The 24,216-nt window shown below is 46.3% G+C and overlaps 1 protein-coding gene across 3 annotated transcripts in view; it reads left to right on the top strand.

Moving 5' to 3' along the window:
- The window catches only part of LDLRAD4 (low density lipoprotein receptor class A domain containing 4), a 241,344-nt gene that overhangs the window by 1,143 nt on the left and 215,985 nt on the right, over positions 1-24,216 (top strand). The gene's annotated exons all lie outside the window — the stretch shown is intronic.

Here is a 24,216-nt window from a genome sequence, read left to right as displayed (position 1 = left end):
GCCTGAGGAACCGTGTTAGATTTTGTGCTGCAGCGGAATTTAGACCGGTACCGGGGGGACTCACTGGCTGAAGCACGAGACACAGGTTTACGGAAATCGCTGTTGACGTTTTGCACTGTTGACATCGTTCAAGCTCGACTGTTTAAATACTATATATCTTTCTGATCGTTTTATGGGAGTGTTTTGTGCAGCTCAGTTACGGTGCTGACAATGTTATTTGCTATTCCTTTGAATTGCATTGTTACTTGCTCCTAATGAAAGGGTAAGTTCAAGTGGTGCCTATCATCTTACTACTATTTTTCTAAGTATTTATATAAAAGGAACGTGCAACTCGTTTAAAACCCGTAGCTCACAGAACAGGGTGGGTGCCCTTCTCAATCTCGACATTGGCGTCTGTAGTGTTGGGGCCCTAGGCCCTCATGCTACTAGAATAAGTCACACAGACACAGTGGCATGGTCGGGAGAACTGGCCCTGGGCACGTGCGCCCGGCCCTTTTTTTATTGCCAGGGTCACCTGACCGGTGACGCCTGTGTTGGGTGGGTGTGGGGTGTGTGTGGGAGGCCAGCCCTCAGCAGAGAGGCTGGCCAAAACACTAGAACGTGTCCAGCAGGACACTACATTCCTCCAAAACTTTGAGGAACAAAAAACAAAGTCCAACCTGCAAGAGAAAAACACAGTAACAAAAACACCACCATCAGTCTCTCGGCCTCAAGAAGGCAGGCCGCAGGATTGCCGTGGGCAGGTGCAGCTGGGAGCACCCGGATCCTTCTGCATGAGTTCATGATTTAACCAGTCACAGCCGGGCACGAACACAGTGTGAAAGAAATCCGGACTCTGACCGTCAGATGGTTGGACAAGTGTCCACTGATGCACCGTGCTTCAGTCCTGTGGGCACTCGTGGCGAGGCTGGTGGTGTTTACAGTTCAATTTGTTCAAATAGGGCGTATCATTCGAATTGGGTGCATCACCCGAATTGGGTGCATCACGAGCGTTGGTGGAGTCTACTGTGAATCTGCTTGCCGAGACATCCTGGCTTCACGAAGGCCAAACCCTTGAAGACGGATGACATCTGTGATGGCGTGAGGTCCTCCTCTGAAGCCTTTGTATGTTCTGACCCTCTGATGGCAGAGCTGGTTCCAGACCACCTCTCGGTTTTGGATTCTTCACTATGGAACTTCCTCGAGGCCCTTTCGACGGGTTTGCCACGGGATTGGCATGGACTGTGCTGGGCTGCGTGTGGGCCATCTGCCGGCCGCTGCAGGCTCTCCGACAGGAGCCATGATCAAATCATTCGCACAACCACAAGGTGGCTGTTCCGTGGTCAGGGCGCTTGCCGACATGGTTCAGGTGCATGCGGGCTTTCAGACGGTCTCAGGGCAATTGTCTATCACGTTGCCAGGAGGGTGTCTAGTTGGTGTCATGTTAATTCACTGAAGACAGTCTTGGTGTGCTGTGACCTGTTGGGAGTCTCCATTGCACAGCCCTGTCTGTCTCTTTGACTTCATCGGTGGGGTAATGTCCAGTCCTCTCTCAAGCTTGAGAGGCCCCTTGTCTGGGTTGTCACGGGACTGCTTGTGGTCTGCGCTGGGGCTGCTTGTGTGCCACATAGGGCAGCTGCAAGACCTCCTAGGAGCCACTGCCTGGTCGCTCGTGCACTTACAGGGGTAGATGGGTCTAGGTCACGACTTGCTCTTGTCACCAAGAGCAGGATACAGACAGGGCGAGCAGTTGGTCATTGGTTGACTGGTTCTTCAGAGCATTAACGCAGAGGTGTAGGACTCCAGTCTGGTTGTTTAACTGCTCCTTTGATGGATACCGTGATGCACATGGCAATGATGGTGCTTGCCATTCGGAGACCTGGACGTCAAGTGATGTTGCTGGAGTGAGGGTGATTGGAGGGACTTCGCCATAGCTAGTGCAGTCTTTCTTTTCCTCATGTGCAGATGCTGGCAGTGATGCCATCTGCTTTAAGCAGCTGGTGACAGGTGGCTTGGACGGTCACACTGTGTGAAGCGTGGGGCAAGTAGGCGGTTCGCGCATGGCGTCTTACGTTTGGTACTCTCGCTGAGCTGTCTCCAGTGACGTCCCCGCACCCCTGTGGCGGTCTTGTCTGTGGGTGCACTCTTTCTTTGTTGCATGAGTTCTCCAACTCTCCACCCTGTTGATCTTCCATTCTTGTTCTTCTGTGGTCGTCAGGTGTTGCAGTGTGACAGGTGATGTCACAATCTTCTTTCTTCCTTCTTCATAGCATGGTGCTGCGCCACGCTTTCTTCTCCTTTGTTGTGTGGACCTTTAGAAGGTCCTGTCCTGTCCAAGGACTAGGCATTTCTCAGTGTTGCTGGGTGGCATCGTGCCACTTGGGGTGTGCGACTCTCCTCTTGCCTGTTGCGAGCCACTGCCGACTCCGTCTTGAGGCAGTGTGGGGGAGGACACTCCTTGTGCGACTCTCCTCTTGCCTGTTGCGAGTCACTGCCGACTCCGTCTTGAGGCAGTGTGGGGGAGGACACTCCTTGCTGAGTCTCTGGCCCGTTGCAGGGCAGTGACGGAGGGTCACTTTCTTTTCCGCTTCCTCTTCACTTGAGGGCGCAGTGCTTGCGCCCCAAGGCAGTGCTTTCTTGGCACTGGGTCTTGCTTGAACCTGCGTGTGCTTTGCAGGGTTGGTCGCTTCTGATGACCTTCTGTGTGATGGGCCAACGGTGGCCATCTTGTGTTGCTGAAAGGCTGGCTGGCACGGCCTCTTGTCCCGTGCGTTACGTCACGCTCTCGGGTGCTCTCTCCAATTTCGCAGGCGCTGCCTTAGTCGTCACGTTCTCTGGCACAGCTCTCTGCGCATGTGACATAGTCTCTTTTCTGGGCGTCCTATGGTAACGCCTGGCATGTCCCTTTCTTGTCCTGCGGTGATGTCCATCACTTCTGGGGCATGTGGCGTTCTTTCGGCGGTGGCAGCGGACGCCCGCCAGGGGCTGCGCAGTCCATGCGCGCTCTCCTCGTGCCTCACGTGGCACTTGCGTTCATTTCTCGCCGTTGCAGCTTGGCTGGGACAGCTGCAGTCCTCTCTGTCCCTGTGCAGCGTTGTTCACGTCGTTGTCATCTTGTGTGCCGTTTCCGTCTTCTGCGCCATTTTGTTCCGCAGGCGCGCTGTTAGTCTTGTGCAGTCACTCTCTTGGGTGTTGCTGTAGACTTTCTTTTGACAAAGCTGTTTTTTTTTCACTTTAAAATAGAAAAGGGTGCAGTACCGACTTTGGCCACTGGATGCCAGTAGTGCACTTCTTTTCTTCAACTTGAAAGACAGTCTTCCTCCTACCGGCCTCGTTTGTTTTGAGGCAGATGCCGGTGAAACCATGCTGCTGAGGAGTTCTTCAGGCTGGTGGGGGCTTTTGCTGGTGTCTGGAGCGGCAGGTAAGTGCCATTTTTCTTCTTTTGTGCTTTTCTGTCTTCTTTTTTTTTTCCTTTTACTGTAGAACAAAACATAACCTTCTGGTGACGGGGTACTTTGGGCAGTTCAAAAGTTCTGAGTGAGTGTGTCAGCAGCTTTTCGTTTTTTTTTTTTTTTTTTTTTTTTTCACAGCCTCCTGGTGACATGTGGGCACATGCTGTGGGGGTCAGCTCTGTTGGTGCAGGCCGTCGCGGGCCTGTGCTGTAAACCTCCCTGGTATCCCACATGGGATAAGAGGATCCTCGGGCACTCTGCTTCTTTGGTGCGTGCCAGCACCATTTTCATTATGCGGGCCGCATTTCAGCATTTCATTCAGAACCAGACGAAGGTGTGGGGGCGGCCCGGGGCTTTTTTTCTACTTGGTGCGTGTCTGCACCATGGTCATTGACTGTTTTTGGTGTGTGTCTGCACCGACGCATCCTAAATTGTTTTCGGTGCGTGTCTGCACCAATGTCTCCTGTGACCACGCAGCAGCTGGGGGGCGGCTCTGGGCACTTTGTTTCTTCGGGTGCAGGTCAGCACCTCTTGATCGGATCACTTGTATGGAGGGGCAGCCCTGGGCACGGCACTTTGATTTCCGGTGCGAGGCAGCACCGTTGCGCTTTCTTGCTAGCGGCGGCCACAGCCGGGTTGGCAGCGCTGCGGGCCGCTTTGTAGCACACTATGACCCTCCTCTTCATAGCGACTGCAGCATTATTTAAATGGAACAGGAGAGAGGGGAAAACGGCCCGGTTGCTTTCTCCCTTCTCTTGGTGCACGATCGCACCATGTTTTTCACACGTGGCCGCAGCACGACGGCACACGCTGTGGACCGCATTCCTTTCTTAGGGGCGGGGGCGACCGGCCCCAGTCGCGGTTTGGCGTCCTGTTTCACACAATGCGCGGCCGCGCTTCGGCCGACACGGGGATCACCTCGCGCCTCATTTATGGCGACCGCATCCGTATTGGCAGTGCTGCGGCGCGCTGTTGGCTTACGGTTTTCTTGTTGGCGCACAGTACCAGGGCGCTGCCTCTTTTGCGTAGAGGGGTGGCAGGATAGCCCCCAGGTCGTGTGCTGGTGGGGCTGGGACTACGCCGGCCTCCTTCTCCCCCCAGCACAACGTAGAAGATGCTCCTTGCCACGTGGGATCGGACCCACTCGTCGCCAATGTAGTGTTGGGGCCCTAGGCCCTCATGCTACTAGAATAAGTCACACAGACACAGTGGCATGGTCGGGAGAACTGGCCCTGGGCACGTGCGCCCAGCCCTTTTTTATTGCCAGGGTCACCTGACCGGTGACGCCTGTGTTGGGTGGGTGTGGGGTGTGTGTGGGAGGCCAGCCCTCAGCAGAGAGGCTGGCCAAAACACTAGAACGTGTCCAGCAGGACACTACAGCGTCTTCGTCTTGTGGGCACGGGCTTTAAGATGAACACAAGGCACATTTCCTCCTCCAATGTCTGTTTCCACAAGGGATTTTTTTCTATATTTTAACCATCAAATTCTGCATTTGTAGTGAAAAAACACGCAGTGGCTGCACACACTCGCTGCTAGTTCTGAAATTGCTGTTGGTGCTGCTAGCGCACGAGTCGCATACTGCATTCCTCATCGCAAATCTTCAAGCAGACTCTGCCCTTAATTATTGAATCCACATATTTGGGACTCTAAAAATAAATATACTTTAGATACTCGGACATTTTCTGGTTAATCTTCCATCCAAGTATCAAATGTGTATTTTCAGCACCTGGCTCTCAGTAGGCCCACACGTGGATCTTGCTAACAGGTTAGTTGTTCGGGCTGTTTTTTTGCCTTTTCAACCAATGTACTTAAAATGTCTCCTGATAAAACACTGAAGAAACATCAGATGGGGTTTCACATATATTTTCAGTTTTTATTTTCCTTTACACGTACAGTGGCATATGCGTGCATAAACATAACAATGGGGAAAGTAAGGACATGAGGATGTGAAAGAAAAAGGGTGGGGGAGGGAGGACAAAACATGAAAGGGCATTAAAAAAAAAAAAACTTTATAACTTGCTCAAACATCCCGTTTCTAATTTAACAATTCTGTTTAGTCTTATTCCTTGTTTTTCAAATCTGTGATCTGTCTGGCGTCAGTTGTGTTCCAGTTTGCTTAGTATTGTAGAGTTTGGAGGAGCAAAAACGAAGACATCCCGCTTGGTCTCCTTGAGCTTTGATGTGATGGTTGCTGAGCGACCTAAGTGGTTTTTATTTCTGTGGAGACCATTTTTCTTTTGCGCTTATCACTTTGAGCAGAAAGAATGCTACTTTTCTTAGCGATCCATCGTTTTGATCTTCCAACTACCAGGTAACGTTTTGGTCTGTTTTTAGATGGGACTGACGGATGTTCACACAGTGTCAGATAATACCATCCGATAATACCACCATGCTGCCATCGCAGCTTTATACTGTGGGCTTCAAGATGGAGATCAGGTTTTTTTCCGGTGTTCCCCTCCCAGATTGTTGGTCAAATTAATACTTAAATGTTTCTTTTTAACGGCATAGGGCCCCAAAATACATTTACAGGCAATATAATGACATCATTATACAATTTTAACAAGCATTGTCAAAGTCATAGGTCTCGCTTTTGCACGAGTTACAGCTATTGGTGTAGTAAAGACAATGTCTTTCACCCATGTGTTATGGAGGGTTGGAATTTAGTTGTGTAATTGTGGAGTGGATTTGTGCAGTGGAAATATGTGGATATTAATTAAGTGGTTTTGAGCGTGCTGGAATTCTGTGGAGTGGAATTGTGGCATGAGTGTAATTATGTGGAATGGTATTTTGTGTGTGTAGTGGTATGTAGCAGAGTTTAATTATGTAGTGAACTTTCTGGCATTATGTGGATTGGCTGTATGGGGTGGATTGTGTAATTGTGTTGAATTATGTGGTGTGCTGTGGAGATGAATCGTGTCATAGGAATACTAACTAAATATTTTGTCCTGCTGGCCTTTGGTTTAGGCCTACAGTTTATTAGATGTGTTCAGCCACTGAATACATAGTCACTAGCACAAGTGAAAAAACATTTGTGCACATTCATAACTGTTTTCATTTAGGATAATGAAGTAACACAGGTACTTTCCAAGAGTTGTCCCCTATACCCCTCTTGAAACATGTTTAAAAAAAAAATGGAGCCCAACACAAGGATAATGGCAACACAAGGATAATGGCTCTTTTAGGGCTGCAATTCAAGATTTCTAATTGTGCTGATTAAATAATTTATATGGGGAAACTGTCAAGACCAGAAACACTGCTGTAATTGGGTGATCAACTTCAACATACCACTGCATATCCCTCACTCAATGCAGCAAATTAACATTAGGAGGTATAGACAAACCATGGGCTGTTATTAATTTGCCCGGGAGGTTTTGTCGATTCCAAATATGAGACCACTCAACACGCAGGCATAATTCCACATAATGTATACTATTTTGAGATGAATCCATCTTGTGTAAAGAGCTAGAAACCTACTTGGGACAGAGATTTACCCCTCTTCACCCATACCCCCACACACCTTCACTCACAGAATACAATTCAGTTGTCAGTGGTAGTCCGTGGCCCTAAATTACACTGACACTTGAAAGGGAGGAGCATTTTGAAACACACTGCGAAAGGAACAAAAGCAACAACTAATCTTTAATCAGGCTGAAGAAAACATTCCGATATTTAAAACGTTAGCTTATGAATGCAACCAAAATACTGCCAGCCACAGGGAAAACTAGGAGAGACTACATGTTCCTCAGAGCCTTTTTGCATGGGACAGTATAGCAAATGAAGTGTCAACAGAGCACTACTACCTTGCTTCTCTGCTGCCTTATACTCTCAACCAGCATTGTGAATCCAAGCGGCTGCCAGGTGCTCGCAGGAGTGTCGTGGCTCAGTGACACCTCCTCCCTAGTGCTTGGGTTACTCTTCTTCTACTATGGCTATGGCCAATGGTAAGCAGCGATGCTGGTAGCCAATCACAGGACTTGAGTAGTGGTGTTAGTCATGGACAGGAAAGAAATGTGACATGGCCAAAAATAATTCTCAAAAAAGCCTGAAGTGCTCACGATTTACTCAGACGGTCCTGTATATAGGTGAAGCAGCATTGTGGACTGTTTTGCAACAACTGCCGTGTGGCACACGAATTATGCACATATAGACTTAATTATATTTGTAAAGCTTTCTGCATCATACAATCTGAATATTTTCAAAAAAAGTCAGGAAATGTGTGCTTACAACATTTTATTTTAAACACTACTTTTTAGTAGGTAAAAAATTTGAACAAGGTGAATGTAATGTACTGAAGGACTGAGGAGTTGTCCTGTGAGAAGTTTGTGCTGAGTGATCTGTAGAACCGAACCTCAGTGATTGCGGCTTCTGCTCACTCCCTACAGACCGGGCTTGTTTTGCATAACAGAGCGTGCTGAAACTGTGGCTACTTTGGTGGTGGGCGGTATGATTAAGAAAGCTATAGTTAGCTGTGGGTGCTCTGTATTACTGAACCTCAGTCATGGTGGGTGCTGCATGCTCCCTACAGACAGGTGGTTGTGCATAACGAAGTATGCTTGAACTGGAGCTGCTCTGGTTGTGTCTCCTAGTGTCAAGGTGGGCGGTTTGATTACTAAGCTATAGTTACTGGTGGGTACTCTGTAAACTGAACCTCAGTCATGCCAACTGCTGCTTTCACCCTGCAGACGCTCTTTTTACATATCTGCCAATTCCATCAGTAATAGCAATTCTGTCACGCTCTTACCCCCTATATTGGAAACCTCTCCCCGGATTAAGCCCATTGGAGGGTAAGCTCCCCCTGAAAGATAAAATTGCAAAAATATAACAGTCACGCGTCTAGAATAGGCCAAGCATAACACCTGCCCCAAGAGCAGCATGGGAGGCATATACTAACACTCCAGACAATGATGACTGTACTTAGGCTTTACGGGCACCCCGAGAGGTGGCCATATCGGCCCGCCTCAGACTAATACATCTCAAATACCTTCACGGAGCCTACTACAAGATACCGTCTGTGGCGCATGGGGGTGATAAATTCCTTGACATGCCTCTGCTGCTGAGCAGAAGAGGATACTTTCATGCGTACGGTGTGGAGCTGCGTGGCGCTGGATCGGCTTTAGCGCAGTGGGACATCCTGCCTGGGAGAAGTTCTCCCCTTAATAATCCCACTAGACCCGAAACTGGTCCTTCTGCATTTCATAGATGGGCTGGGGGGGGGGGTAAGGCAGATATTCTAGATTACGCCTGTCTTTGGGTCTGACAAGGAATACAGCCAATGCATGGAAAGATGCTTCTCTTCTCCCCCCCCCCCCCCCCCCCCCCCTCCATCTCAGAAATGTGATGGATCATTGCATGGGACCAGAGGTCACGGTGTATAAAGGTAGGGGATGTCCCCAGAAACACCTTAAAGTTTGGCAGATGTGGGCGGATCATAGGGAGATTGTTTTCGAACCAGCTCGTGTATTGAGGAGATTCGGATGCACAGGGATGAGACAGGAATGGGACATGACTAAAAACCAAACTGCTGTAGAAACTGTTTTGCTGTCTTGTGGTTGGGTGGACTCAAAAGTAAGTTGTTGTGTGTGTTTTTATTTTTTATTTTTTTTATTTTCAGGGGTATACCGAGTTCCTCATCCTGTGTGAAGGTCGGCCTGCGTGGCCATAACATAGTTTTTCTTAAAACCCAATAAAACCTTTTGTTAAAACAAAAAAAAACTGAATTCATCAAACCTAAACATTGTCCCTCTTTAGCTGTCACAAATGACATTATGCTTATCACAAACTACCACAGCCTCCAACATAGAATCTTACTTCTCATTCTACTAACTTGGAATTCAAATATGTAACCCCATGTTGTACTAGATCCCAAATAGTACTTTGTTAGTTAGCACTGTAGACCTCCTTCCATGCATATTTAACGGAAACCTTCTTTTTTGTAATTGCATCTTCCTTTGTTGAACACATATCAAATGTAAATACATTATTAAAAATGTCTTCAACCCTGGAGCTCAGGAGCCTGAGACTTTTGTTCAGTACTTACAAAAGCCAAGACAAATAACCATTTTCCACTTTGGATTTCTTAATTTTCCCTAGGTAGTGTAACACAGTTAGCTTTAAGCAAGCTGGTTCCATGAAAGTAAGCCAAGCTTTGCGAGGGTAGAACGCAGTTTGATGGTCACACAGTAGATTGTTCCCTTTCCATGAAGGCAGTTATTCTGTTTTCCTATGACTGTATAAATGAACTTCGATTATAGGTTGACTTGGTCTGTTGGGTCAAAGTTCTTCTATATGGTCTACTTAGTGAATTAAGTCTTGGGTGTTGCTGGGGAAGATGCCTGAGACTTGTGAATTGTTCATAATGCTTCTCACTGCATGGGGGTTGGGGGTTAAGTTTTGTGCTGAGCAAGATGTAATTAAAATCAGACGGTCGAGCCTCACGTGGGTGTGCTGTTGATCATGATCCAGCTACTTAAATTAGGAGGTGGTGAATTGTTTGAAGGCTATGTAGTTGGACCTTTTATAATCCAATGTATTGGTCTAGGATTTTGGTGTTTATTACAAGGGGCTGTGATGGTGTCTCAGGAGACTTGGATATAAGATATCACTCTAAGTTGAGGCTTCTCAGAGGACCCCATGTAGTTCCTTGGATGTGTATTTTGCTTTGGAGTAGTATAATCTTCGCCTTTTGATAGATTTGTAGATCATGCCATCATGTTGGAGGCCTAGTTTGCTCTTTGGCTTATTAGACTTTTCATTAATGCTGTAACGAATAGTTTTATGATTTAAGTGTTTCTGTAAACCCATGTTTCTTTTGCTAAACAGAGGCGTTGAGAGATCAGTCTAGCAAAGCCTTACAACAGCAATGACTGAGTTGCCATGCTTCTGTTGTATGATTGTGTTGCATTGAGTTAGCCAAAAGTGCTGAGTGCAATGAATTTGAGCTTGTTACATTCTGTCAGGTGTGTGGTTTTTTATTTTTTATTTTTTATAATGGCTCTGGTGGGGTTGAAGGAGATTTAAATATTTCCTGTTACTGGGAGTACTGCCTAGAAAACTATTGCTTCTAGGGTGTTCTGCTTGGTGTGGTGGTGGAATCTATAGCCATGGATTAAGGGTTTAAGTAAGTTGACTATATTGGTGTTTCTTGGCACTTTCCAGTGGCAAAGGACTAAGCTTGCTGTCCCAAAAGAGGCAAAATACTGTTGCGAAGTATCAGATGGCAGTACTGTCAATTTCAAGTTTTCGTAACCCTAACAAGGTCAGTTCCCCCCCCCCCCCCCAGGTCTTGATGTGGGAAGCTGGTCGAGCAGGTCTGTAGATGTCGGTTATGGTAAGTCTTTTGGTTCACTCTCTTCTTGCTGGCTCAGAGTTGTGACCAATTCATTGAAAGAATAGCAAGACTTGGAGGCTCATGGTAATGAGCAGGGACAGTCCAGTCACATGGCCACGTGGGGTGGGTTTGCTAGGGCCTAAATCTGCAGACCAATCCACTGAACTGACACAGTTGAACTGAGATTACCTTATCTCACCATAAATTGTGGTCTTGGTGGAATGTGACAAATTTCTTGAAGTTCAGATTGTGTATCGGTGACAGTCTATGGACAACTAACACGTGCAGTAACCTGGCTAGAACATGTAATTACTGTTTTGACTACACTACAGATTGCCTTGAGTTTTAATATCAAGGAGGGTTTTGTGGGTTGTTCAATTTGTGAAACAATATTTCTAGGAATATGATGTCCTGTACAGCCGCCAAGATTGCTTGGAATTCCATCGATCACACTTTCCAGTTAGAATTGAGCAACTATGTATTTTAGAGTACACCTGGATGAGGATGCATATTTTTGAAGAGTTATGGCACGTAGACAAGATATTTAGGCATTCATTAACAGAAGTGACACATGCCAAAGATTGCTTACTGCACCTCTACTCCAAACAAGGCAAAAAAGCAAAACAAACATTTTCAGGTTTTCCTGAAAACCACCCTCATGTGGATCACCTGACCCTCATTTTACTCTGGCTGGAACGCCTACCTGTGAATAGAAAAACGGATGCCAGGTTAGACATTGAGTCGAGGGTTTTTTTTTTTTTTTTTCTCCTTTCATCAAACTAACCAAATTCAACTAGATCAGTATTTTCAGTTGTAACTCATTTCCTCCAGCATTCATTTTATACCTTTATTTCAAATTATAAAGGGACTCATTCATTATCTTCCATGTCACTTGAAACTTGTTTTCTGAGATTTTCATTGTCCTATGTTATTCATCAAGCAAGTAATTTAAGTTACCATTTAAAGAAATCTATTTCCCCAATAATATTTACTCATCAAGTTTTCAGAGTATCCTCCTCAACTTCGCTGAATGAATCCCCTGAACACATTTGTACAATCCATCACTTTGATAACGGTTTGGCAACCATTCCTCTGAATTTTTCTGTCCAGATTGACTGGTTTACTCTGAATTCAAATGGCCCAGTTCTAAGCAGGCACCAGTGGGAGTTTATCACCGCCATCAATGGCCAATTGTTAGGCAGTCTATTAACCATCACACCACTCTTCCATTTTGATCGTTTTGCAGTTATGAAATTAGATTCATGCACTGCTACATTATCTATAAATTTGCCCACATTCCAAGGGAATTTTGGATTTGCTGAAAATAGCCCATACATTGTTGGTCGGCAAATCAAACCTTTTAAAGGTTGAGCACTTTAGTCCCTTGAGCAAATATCAGTTGTTCCAGCACATTGTCTTTTTACAACGTGGTGTTTTACAAATGTGTATATATGTATGTTTCTCTCTTGCTCATATATATATATTTAATATTGGGTTTATATGTACCCAGACACGTACATATGCAACAAATATATTCTACCCGTATGCCACAAATTACACCAAGTTCCATATAATGGAGGTGGGCCCCAGAAACACTAGTATTAGAAGCTTTTCGATAAAAGGTCAGCCCATCTCTAGGGTTGATCATTTTTCGTACCTGGGTTTTCTGTTGGACTCCCAAGCTCACGTGCAACTCTTGCTTAAGAAAAATACTATTAAGTTCAAATCAGCAATTAGTGGAGTCCATGTCTTGTCTATATGCATAGGCCACACACACGTGGAGACCATGCTTAAGGTATTCCGGGCTAAGTGTACCACAGTGGCTTGCTACGGGTGCGACACTAAGGGTTTTGTCATCTTCCCAACCATAAACTCTTTCCTGAAAGGTGTTCTCAGCGTTCCCAGAACAGCTACTTAGATGGTTCATGAGGAAGCTGGATTGGGGTATATTTCTGACCTAATTGGAATACACCCCTTGCTGCTTTGGCTGTCAATTTCGTTAAAAGAGCACCTGAACATTAACAGACTTATCATTAGAGACTGTCTGGCTTTGGATTGAATGTCATGCATTCCATGGCTCTTAAATATCAGACAAACCATAACCTCTCTGGGCTGCCCTGAGCCTTTTTGCTGAACTGGAGCACAATGTGAGGATGGATATTTCTTGGATTAAAACAGGCTTTTCTCGCCAGGGTGGCAGCCGAGTCAGTGTCTGCATGAGATGGAACCTTATTTGATGCTGGAGATGTCCAACTTCCATCATGTGCTATTAACCTTTTTTTAGATTCAATCTTTTTTCCAACTGCTGTTACCTAAGGGTCTTGATTTACAGGCTTGTTCTTGCAATGTTTCCATTCCGGACACCTTTCATATTGTTACGATTTGCCCTAGATTTGTCTGTCACCAGTATATCCGTCCGCTTCTTTTCACTTTGAATTTTAGGCAAGTGAGGGCAGCCTTTGGTTTTGCAATTGTTAAAGTCTCTCACTATTTGCTCTTTTATGACTTTTTATCTTGCATATGTGTTAACTTTTATATTTTGTTCAAAGTTGGCACTGATGTGGTTCTTCTGATGCTTTTTAAGGATTTTGTTTTTGGCTTTTATTTTGCGTATTGTAGTGGCTGTGTTTTGGAACTTTTTTTTATAAGTGTATTTTCTTTTATTGTGTGAACTCTGGTTAATTTCACAAAAAAATGGAATAAAGTTGTGGTGATACTATACATTGGGCCTCATTACGACCCGCAGGGCTGCAGTGGAGGTCGGACTGCCACCAAAGCAGAGGTCTGGCCTCCACATTATGACTGTTGCAGAGCCACCACCGTCGGACCACCTGACATCGCCAGGTTGCCACCAGCCTAGCAGTCTTGGTGGTTGTAACCCCCCCCCCCCCCCTCCCCAGGGTGGCGCAGCATGCAGCACCCCCCTGGGGAGTACAACTCCCCATTCCCGCCAGCCTTTTCATGGTGGTTCGCCTGCCATGGAAAGGCTGGCGGAATGAGGGTGTCGGGGGTGGTGGGGCCGGGATCTCCTGCACTGGCTGTGCACTTGGCATGGGCAGTGCAGGGGCTCCCATGGACAGCCCCATTGTGCTGCTGAATTATGGGCATTGGAAAGCGTGCCGGATGCTGCCGCACCACCACATTTCCAGTGGCTCGATTATGAGCCAGCGTCTATGTTAAGTCCTGTTTCCTGCTGCGCTGGTGGGCAGAAATACGGTTTCCACGCACTGGCCCAGTGGGAAACCTGTTTAAGGGCCGGCGGGTTTCTGGCAGCACAGGCTGTCAGCTGGCAGGACGAGTTTGAATAGTGCTTCCTAGAAAAAATATCCCAACGTGTCTGTGATGATCTTACACACTTGTTAATTTTGAAATTAAGGGCACCTATTCTGACATCAAAACGAGTCAGTATCCAAGTTCTTCTCTATTCAGTATTGGGTCACTCATGGACGTGGACTTTGTCCCAGTGCCCGGGATATCAATGTTTATCTTAACAGTGAATCTTTCTCCCAAGGAGACCAACACATTTCTGCTATGGGAGGCATATAGGACTTTTGCTGCTGAAATAGTTGATATCTGAGAGGTCCAGGATTGATGGAAAAGAGGGATGGACTGCTCCTTGTTTTAAAAGGGGGCAAAAAGCTTTTTCCCTGTGGTGGCAGGGACGTAATGCAAGCCCCTGCAGTGCAGGAGGGGCCCAACCATTTTGGGGTTTGGAGCCTTTCTGGTGGCTCCCATTGAACACCAGGCCAATGAATATCTGTGTGATACATGATTCAGAGGGGCCCATTATCACATTTTGCAGGGGTGCCGCAATTTTGCATTACGCCACTGTGTGCTGGTTGCAGAAAAAAATTGTCCCTTCACCTTGTAACCAGCATTGGTTGAACTACTGGTGTATATTACTAAATAATTGTCTTGTCTTGAAGAGACTAATTCTTTTGATCGATTGTAGGTGGCCTTCTTTTACAGAAGTGTTTTTTCGATTCCTGTTGCCTGGCCTTCTGTAAGGAACAAAGCTTTTGTTACCATAAGTATAAGTGAGGGATTTTCTTTGTATTTTTTTTGGGGGGGGGTCTTATTTGGTTTTTGGCTGGCTGGTGGTATTAATGACTTGGAGCAAGGCACACTGCTGAAATTCAGACTTTATTTGTAAAAAAAAAAAAATGTATTTGTTTTTATTGGGGCTATTTGAGTACCTTTTTTTTGGCATGCACCTCTCATACCGGTCAACCCACCTGGATTGGGGGGCTATCACCCTCTTTTTTTACTCCTATTCATTTGCCGCAGAAAAACACAGAATACCTCCCTCGAACTGAGAGCATCAACAGTGAAGGATTGAATGCTTGAATTAATCTGTCACTGGCGATCACTCTTGACTGCATCCCACCCAAACAGTAATTCCTCCAACCCCCCACCGCCCCACCCCAAATGCATCCTCAGTTCGGACCCAGCCACATGGAAATTAGTCTTGACCCTGCTCCAATGGGAACAGTCCAGCCCAAATTGCTATTATACTTGTGTAATTCTGTTGAATTGAGGTCACACGTTTATTAAACCTATTCCACCCCCCCTTCTTAAAATGTCATCTTAATGGCGTCACCCTATAAAACTCATTACCCCACCTGCATTTTAAGTTAGGAGGTTGACTGGTATGACCTCAGGTTGTTCCTGTGTCCCATGGCCTAAGCATTTTATGGCTAGGTGTGTGCATCCTTCATTTCAGCCCATTTCCAAAAAGTGCACTGTAAATGATCATTTTAAGAGGTGATGCCACGTGGTCCAAAGGCAATAATTTTTATATTTGCAGCCCCTCCTTAGAGCTCAGAGAAACCTAGACTGTGGTTATTAGTCCTTTCCAGCAGCTGCTTGTTGAAGTAAAAAATAATATACTCCCCTCTGATGCTATTTGCAGCACCATTATAAATTGCTTCAGATTATAATGAGCGGTAGGGGAGATAATTGGAGTGAAACCAGACACATGCCTGTTAGATACAAGATGTCGAAGAAAGCCTCAAGTGTGAAATCTAGATAAGCAATTTGTATTTCTTAGATGTATTTTCGGTCTGTCTGGCATTTTTTTTTGGTTTATTTTTTCCAGTTCACTGCTTCCCATTTAAAAGCACTGCCTCTTGAAATTTTCATTCCCCCTCATCCCACTGATGGTACTCTGTATGTTTAGGTCAAGCGTGCAAGTGCTCTGGCCTGTTGTAATCTCTCTGTGGGCTTTTAGCCACGCCCACCGCATGCCCATCACTATCCATTGTTCATGGGCTTGCCTTTCAGAAATACTTTATCGTTGGTAAATGCTTTGTCTGTCCCTCTTTGGGGCAGTTTTGTTACCACCTTGGTCATTGACCCTGTTACATGGACAATTGCACTTTTGCCGATGGGTTTGACTGCAGGCAAACTTTTTTCCTTTTGTGTCTCCTTTGCTCTCATGCCCATGACGGCCGTGGCGCTTTGAACTGGCTCGCTTACATCGACTGCTTTACTTTTCATTTTCAATTTGTGGCAATAAAAGGCAAGTTGGGAATTTACAACACTAATAACACTAACTCGAGCAAACACGAGACCCATTACATTGCAAATGCTCTTTTTACTTTTCCAGTGGCACTGGTCTTTTTATTTGATGGAGTTTGTGGTAAATGCATTGAGGCTGCTGCAGGAACATCTTAGTCCTTGAGTTGGCCTGCACTTAGAAGAGCTGTGTAGCACCAAAAGCCGCATGCTTTATGCAGAATACGGAAGGTCCGTCTGAAACATTTCAGATGGTTAAGGGTATTTGTCTTAAAATCATATTGTAAATGTCCCCACCTCTCCTATTTCAGTTAGCTCACAAAATAGTCTAATACATGGGAACCTGCAATCCCTGTATAAAAGCCCATCTCTGATTTCCTTATTGCAGTCGCCAATAATAATGGAATAACGTAGCTGTTCAACTGTAATAACGGATTACTTGAATTCTGATGTCACAATTCCTGATGCTGGAGCCAAGAGGAAAGGCAAGCCCCGGAGTAAAAATTAAAAACGCACTTTAAAAAAAAAAAAAAAGAATTGTGGCTTTTCCTTCTGTTCTGTTTTTCCTAGATGAATAGTCATGATGAACATGTTTGAAGCAAGCTTTTGTTTAGTTTGTGGTATGCTGGCACACCTTATCAACACTACAGGCCCCTTTCATTTGACAGTTATTTTTTTTTTTTTTAAATAAATTCTGGCTATGGTGCGGGTGATGTCTGCTGTGAGATCGTATGGAGTAACCTATATAGAGGAGGAATCAAATCTTCTATGATCAGGTGTTACAGTCCTTCTTTATGACTGCCAATATGCGGCATCAAGAATAGTTTTGGTCTGGTGTACTATGATCGTCCATTGTTTGTTTATTTATTTTTTGATCCTCGAAGGATCAGGGTGGGTTACTGTCTGGGACCTGCAGGGAGGGTATGCTGGAGTCCTCAGGTGACTAGCAATTGGTCTTGGCTGGATTTGGTCTTCACATGCCTATCTGGTTGGCATCGTGTGGTTAGTCATTAACATGGTGTATATAGCCTGTTACTGCGCGTTTCAGTTGCTAGCAAGGTTCTACAGGCCATTTCATACTTTGGATACTTGTCTGATTAAACAGTGAGGGTTCTAGTAGTGAATTGTCATTGGTGGCACAAGATTGTATCCGACTGAGACTAAGAGGGCTGTCAAAGGATTAGCGCTGTTGTCCTCCATCTTGTCAAGAGGTAGGGGAGACTGTTTACTGTGTCATATGTGCGTGGGACTTGTGGCTAATCTTCTTTAGCTGGGATGTTGGCATTTAGATGCAGCGGGTACTTCTGATATTGAGTTGAAAGTTACATTTCATGGTTGGGGATGGCTTCCATCCCTAGATAAAGGTCATTCCGAGGCTGTGTTGGGTGGAAGCCCTCAACTGTGTAACATGTCTGTCTTCTCGGTGTTTGGGATAGTTCTATAGCTCTGTAAAGTACTTAAACTGATAGGTATTATTATTCTGTTTTTTTTTTTTTTTTTTTTTTCATCCTATGTTCACTGGACCAATCACATTTTCAACTCTTAACTTTAAATGCTACGTGATGCTTCGAGTTGCAGTTGGCAATGAGTTCAGAGCCTGGTAGTGTGTACCGAGAAAGATGAGCCTCCTGGATTTGTTATAAGGTGGTAGGACGATCCATGGTACTAACCTGGTGCACAGTGTAATGAAGTATGTATGGTGAACTTGTTTGTTCTGAGTGAGGACACGGTTCACAAAATCTGGATGTGCAGCATCTTGAAGAGTGTTGCACATTTTGGCAGGGGAGGAGCATCGCCCTTCTGGCTGTCCCAGAAACAGACAAAATGATTGTTTCATTTGTCTGCTTCTGGCAGTGCCAGCAGCACATGGAGGGGCAGGCTGGGCCGTGGGGAAAGGGAGGAGGGGAGATGCCTCTCAGTTCACATGTGTGTTTAGCCGGCCATATGAGGCCAGCCAACCGCACATGCACACTGGCTGTGTATACACTGCAGAGACCCCAGGGCAGTGTCATAATTGTTGGGGAGCCTGTGCTGGTGACCCAGCAGTGTATGCTGGGACTCCAGAGGAAGAGGAGTGTGAGGCGGCAGGATGCAGCAGGGACGGAGGCAAGGTAAGGTTGTGTGTGTTTTTTTTTTTTTTATTATTTTTTTTATTTCCCCTCTAACACCCCTGCAGCTCCCCTCTTCTCTTCCCCCCCCCCCCCCCCCCTGCCTTATGCTGCGGCCGCTGCATTTCAAATTGGTAATGAGGAGACTCGTATGTAACTGATAGGCCCTTATTGATGTGTTTTTTTTTTTTTTTTTTTTTTTTTTTTAATCAAATATAAATAAGTGTTTGATAATCCAAGGGTGTGGTGATCATTTACTGATAAAGGACTTGTCTTTTGTTTTGCTTGCTATTGGCTTCAACTTCTGTTTAGTAAATGTCTAGAAGCATATTAAATGAGCGTTCTAGTAAGGACTCTGTTATGCAGGATAAGATAACATTAGGTTACTACTGGTGTAAAAATGAGAATTAAAAAGCTGCATGGCATTATGCTAAGCCTAAATTGAGTGTTTGGTTTTTTGTCTTATACCAAGAATGCTGTAGGCACCACAGCCATCTGTCAAAGGGGACTGCAAAGTGACTAACGGCTTAGATCTTTCCATAAGTAAGGTACCGGCACTTTGGTTACTGTTCAGTATGCAACCTGTACCTCTATACAGTACATGAAGTGTCGCAGTAGCCACTTTGTGTTGAGCGCTTTGAGACCATGTCCGACCCTGTTGGGGAAGGCACAGGAGAAGCAGGGGCTCCTGGGCCTTAACAGTGGTTTTTGGAGTAGCTTGACTCTTGTTCTTTGGGCCATCCTATTATGGCTATGCAAACTGGGGCAAGTACACCATTTTAACTAGAGTTGGTGGGGGTGAGCAGCAAAAGGCTGTTCGAGGTAGTAGTGTGGAGTGTAATTACCACAAGGCTGCTTACTACATGTGGCTACGGAGGTGTTCTACATCGAAAATGAAGAATAGATTAAAGTCCAGGTGAAGGCTCCCCATGGGTGCAGATGAGCAGCTTCCTTGGTTCTGGGACCTATAGGTCATACAGTATTTCTTTAACTCAATAGTTCCCTTTAAGCAGGGATATTGCTGAAGCTTGGATTGCACGTAAATCTGTAGTAAAGTTCCATCATTGTTCAGTTCAGGCAGTAGTTTTACCTGAGATGTCAGGTGCTTGTTAAACAAGTGTGTAGGTCACAGCTGCATAGACAGGCTGACTTGCTCGCAGAGGCAGTGTCTCGCCAAGTCAGGCATCTTTCTCTTCATGCAGGGCCAGTGGCTCTCGGAAGGTAGCCTCAAATCCAGTAGGTGCCATCACCCCCAGAAGGTAATGTCCTTCCTCTGGTCTGTAGGATTGACCCTGGGTTCCTGTGCACAGAAGACAGACAGTTCATTGTCCTCCTCTGTTGGTGGGTACATGAATGTTTGGGGATAGTTAGGTCGTTGATTATCTCATGTTGCCTAAGCATAGAACCACTTGTTGAGCCTGAGGGATTTTTAAACAGAAAATGTTTAACTCTGCTTACATTCCTGCAAAGTCTGCTGTCCGGGGCCATCCCTTATAGGCTTGCTTGGCAGCTGGGCATCTCCTCTCTCGGACACCTGCTCCAACAGCACCAGACATTTTTCAAGGTCCAACCAGCTTATTCCCCTTTCGCAACACATCAGACAAGCTCTCAGGTGACAGACTCGTAGCTCCTTCAGCAAGATGTGTAGAATTTAGGTGATGTACTCTCCCCTCTTGGAGACTGGCTTTCTGACAAACACCAGCCCTAGTATTCCGCAGTTCTTGGAGTTCTTTGAGATGGACTGTTTCTAGGCTTGAAGATCTTGGAACTGGAACAGAGTGGGGTAGTTTGGGTCCTATTTTAGGTCGAGCAATCAAGACCTTATATATACTTTAGTATATACTACTTTGTGGGCTTTAAGTCTGCCCACTTTTTTTTATTAGTTTGAGTGTCCTTTTAAAAATCCTTGCTTCTGAGTGGTTAATCTTTCCTATTTGTCCCACCTTTTTCCTCCTAGGTGGATTCCCACAGAGCACACCCCCAGTACTTGTACCCTTCCACTTACCCCAATCATAATATCTGTGCTGGGGGCAATTTTTTTCCTTGCTGCTCAGTGCTTTTTGAGACGGAGGTCACGTTATCTCCTCCAAGCTTGTCACGCCCCTGCGTGCCTGCAGAGTTGCTCAATTTTAAATATATTCATAAATCACTTCATCTGACTGTGCCATCCCTCCTCACACCCCCAACACTTACCACACATCGCTGCTGGCATTTTACTACTGTAGGAAGTTGGCTCTGTATGTGCTATTTCAAAGTAAGGGATAGCATGCACAGAGTCCAAGGGTTCCCCTTAGAGGTAAGATAGTGGCAAAAAGAGATAATACTAATGCTCTATTTTGTGGTAGTGTGGTCGAGCAGTAGGCTTATCCAAGGAGTAGTGTTAAGCATTTGTTGTACATACACATAGACAATAAATGAGGTACACACACTCAGACAAATCCAGCCAATAGGTTTTGTATAGAAAAATATCTTTTCTTAGTTTATTTTAAGAACCACAGGTTCAAATTCTACATGTAATATCTCATTCGAAAGGTATTGCAGGTAAGTACTTTAGGAACTTCAAATCATCAAAATTGCATGTATACTTTTCAAGTTATTCACAAATAGCTGTTTTAAAAGTGGACACTTAGTGCAATTTTCACAGTTCCTAGGGGAGGTAAGTATTTGTTAGGTTAACCAGGTAAGTAAGACACTTACAGGGCTTAGTTCTTGGTCGAAGGTAGCCCACCGTTGGGGGTTCAGAGCAACCCCAAAGTCACCACACCAGCAGCTCAGGGCCGGTCAGGTGCAGAGTTCAAAGTGGTGCCCAAAACACATAGGCTAGAATGGAGAGAAGGGGGTGCCCCGGTTCCGGTCTGCTTGCAGGTAAGTACCCGCGTCTTCGGAGGGCAGACCAGAGGGGTTTTGTAGGGCACCGGGGGGGGACACAAGCCCACACAGAAATTTCACCCTCAGCAGCGCGGGGGCGGCCGGGTGCAGTGTAGAAACAAGCGTCGGGTTTGTAATGGAAGTCAATGGGAGATCTAGGGATCTCTTCAGCGCTGCAGGCAGGCAAGGGGGGGGTTCCTCGGGGAAACCTCCACTTGGGCAAGGGAGAGGGACTCCTGGGGGTCACTTCTCCAGTGAAAGTCCGGTCCTTCAGGTCCTGGGGGCTGCGGGTGCAGGGTCTCTCCCAGGCGTCGGGACTTTAGGTTCAAAGAGTCGCGGTCAGGGGAAGCCTCGGGATTTCCTCTGCAGGCGGCGCTGTGGGGGCTCAGGGGGGACAGGTTTTGGTACTCACAGTCTTAGAGTAGTCCTGGGGTCCCTCCTGAGGTGTTGGATCGCCACCAGCCGAGTCGGGGTCGCCGGGTGCAGTGTTGCAAGTCTCACGCTTCTTGCGGGGAGCTTGCAGGGTTCTTTAAAGCTGCTGGAAACAAAGTTACAGCTTTTCTTGGAGCAGGTCCGCTGTCCTCGGGAGTTTCTTGTCTTTTCGAAGCAGGGGCAGTCCTCAGAGGATGTCGAGGTCGCTGGTCCCTTTGGAAGGCGTCGCTGGAGCAGGATCTTTGGAAGGCAGGAGACAGGCCGGTGAGTTTCTGGAGCCAAGGCAGTTGTCGTCTTCTGGTCTTCCTCTGCAGGGGTTTTCAGCTAGGCAGTCCTTCTTCTTGTAGTTGCAGGAATCTAATTTTCTAGGGTTCAGGGTAGCCCTTAAATACTAAATTTAAGGGCGTGTTTAGGTCTGGGGGGTTAGTAGCCAATGGCTACTAGCCCTGAGGGTGGGTACACCCTCTTTGTGCCTCCTCCCAAGGGGAGGGGGTCACAATCCTAACCCTATTGGGGGAATCCTCCATCTGCAAGATGGAGGATTTCTAAAAGTTAGTCACTTCAGCTCAGGACACCTTAGGGGCTGTCCTGACTGGCCAGTGACTCCTCCTTGTTGCTTTCTTTGTTCCCTCCAGCCTTGCCGCCAAAAGTGGGGGCCGTGGCCGGAGGGGGCGGGCAACTCCACTAAGCTGGAGTGCCCTGCTGGGCTGTGACAAAGGGGTGAGCCTTTGAGGCTCACCGCCAGGTGTCACAGCTTCTGCCTGGGGGAGGTGTTAGCATCTCCACCCAGTGCAGGCTTTGTTACTGGCCTCAGAGTGACAAAGGCACTCTCCCCATGGGGCCAGCAACATGTCTCTAGTGTGGCAGGCTGCTGGAACCAGTCAGCCTACACAGATAGTTGGTTAAGTTTCAGGGGGCACCTCTAAGGTGCCCTCTGGGGTGTATTTTACAATGAAATGTACACTGGCATCAGTGTGCATTTATTGTGCTGAGAAGTTTGATACCAAACTTCCCAGTTTTCAGCGTAGCCATTATGGTGCTGTGGAGTTCGTGTTTGACAGACTCCCAGACCATATACTCTTATGGCTACCCTGCACTTACAATGTCTAAGGTTTTGTTTAGACACTGTAGGGGTACCATGCTCATGCACTGGTACCCTCACCTATGGTATAGTGCACCCTGCCTTAGGGCTGTAAGGCCTGCTAGAGGGGTGTCTTACCTATACTGCATAGGCAGTGAGAGGCTGGCATGGCACCCTGAGGGGAGTGCCATGTCGACTTGCTCATTTTGTTCTCACTAGCACACACAGGCTTGTAAGCAGTGTGTCTGTGCTGAGTGAGGGGTCTCTAGGGTGGCATAAGACATGCTGCAGCCCTTAGAGACCTTTCCTTGGCATCAGGGCCCTTGGTACTAGAAGTACCAGTTTACAAGGGACTTATCTGAAGGCCAGGGTGTGCCAATTGTGGATACAATGGTACATTTTAGGTGAAGGAACACTGGTGCTGGGGCCTGGTTAGCAGGGTCCCAGCACACTTCTCAGTCAAGTCAGCATCAGTATCAGGCAAAAAGTGGGGGGGTAACTGCAACAGGGAGCCATTTCTTTACAACTACATATTAAATCTCCCTATGCCACCCCCCCACCTGCCCCACGCAACCACCTCCCGCCCCTCACTGCTTGCCAAACTAATTTCCCCCCCCCCCCCCCCCCTCATCCCCACCCCTTTTAACCATTTTCTGAGTAATCACTCATGTTACTGAGCTCTAGTCTCTATTTTGTAATCCTTCTTAGTATTCCTTTTGGCCTGCTACTGCAGCTGAGACTTCAGCTGTGTGGATAAAAAGCAGCAGAGAAGCAGCATCTTTGGTGCTTTAGACAACTAAGCACCATCTGTCATGTACACAATAGGCAGGTTTATGACATTAAATGAGATTTGTTGGAGAACACTTGATTGCACTTCCTGCACGAGAAGGGCTTCTCTGCAGGAAGACCCATTGCAGTTAGAGAAATAAACACTCCTAAATAAGACGGTCCTTAATTCAATTTCAGTTTTGTTTTTTGCTCTCATCATTGCTTCCTTCATTTTCGTTGCTTTCCCCTATTCTTGTTGTAAGTTGCTAGGAAATGCGCCTCTATCGTTGGCGAAGAGATGTCTCTGGACTCCATGCTCAGCTGTGGTGGTGTCATGGGGTTGCTGTATGAGGGAGCGCCGGCTGGGAGAAGGGAGGAACAAGAACTGTCTTGTACCTGCCATCCATTTAAAGAAAAAACTATATTTACATGGTTTACTGCCCTGTCGTTGCGGGGTTATAAGTGGAGTACAAAAATATTGATTAGTCACACATGTGAATTGCCTAACTGAAGGTTGGTGCATGGCACTTACAAGGCTTGGGCTGTCTTTTGAGACTCTACACACGAGTAGAGGTACACCCCACCACACATCATCCCAGGGGTAAATCTATATTCACAAAGGAAAAGGGGAGTGGAAGAACTAGGAAAGTTTTCACAGTAGAATGTCTTAATTAGAGGTTCCAC

Source organism: Pleurodeles waltl, chromosome 2_2, assembly GCF_031143425.1.
Source record: "Pleurodeles waltl isolate 20211129_DDA chromosome 2_2, aPleWal1.hap1.20221129, whole genome shotgun sequence".
Classification (NCBI taxonomy): domain Eukaryota; kingdom Metazoa; phylum Chordata; class Amphibia; order Caudata; family Salamandridae; genus Pleurodeles; species Pleurodeles waltl.
This window is presented reverse-complemented; position numbering and strand designations above follow the sequence as displayed.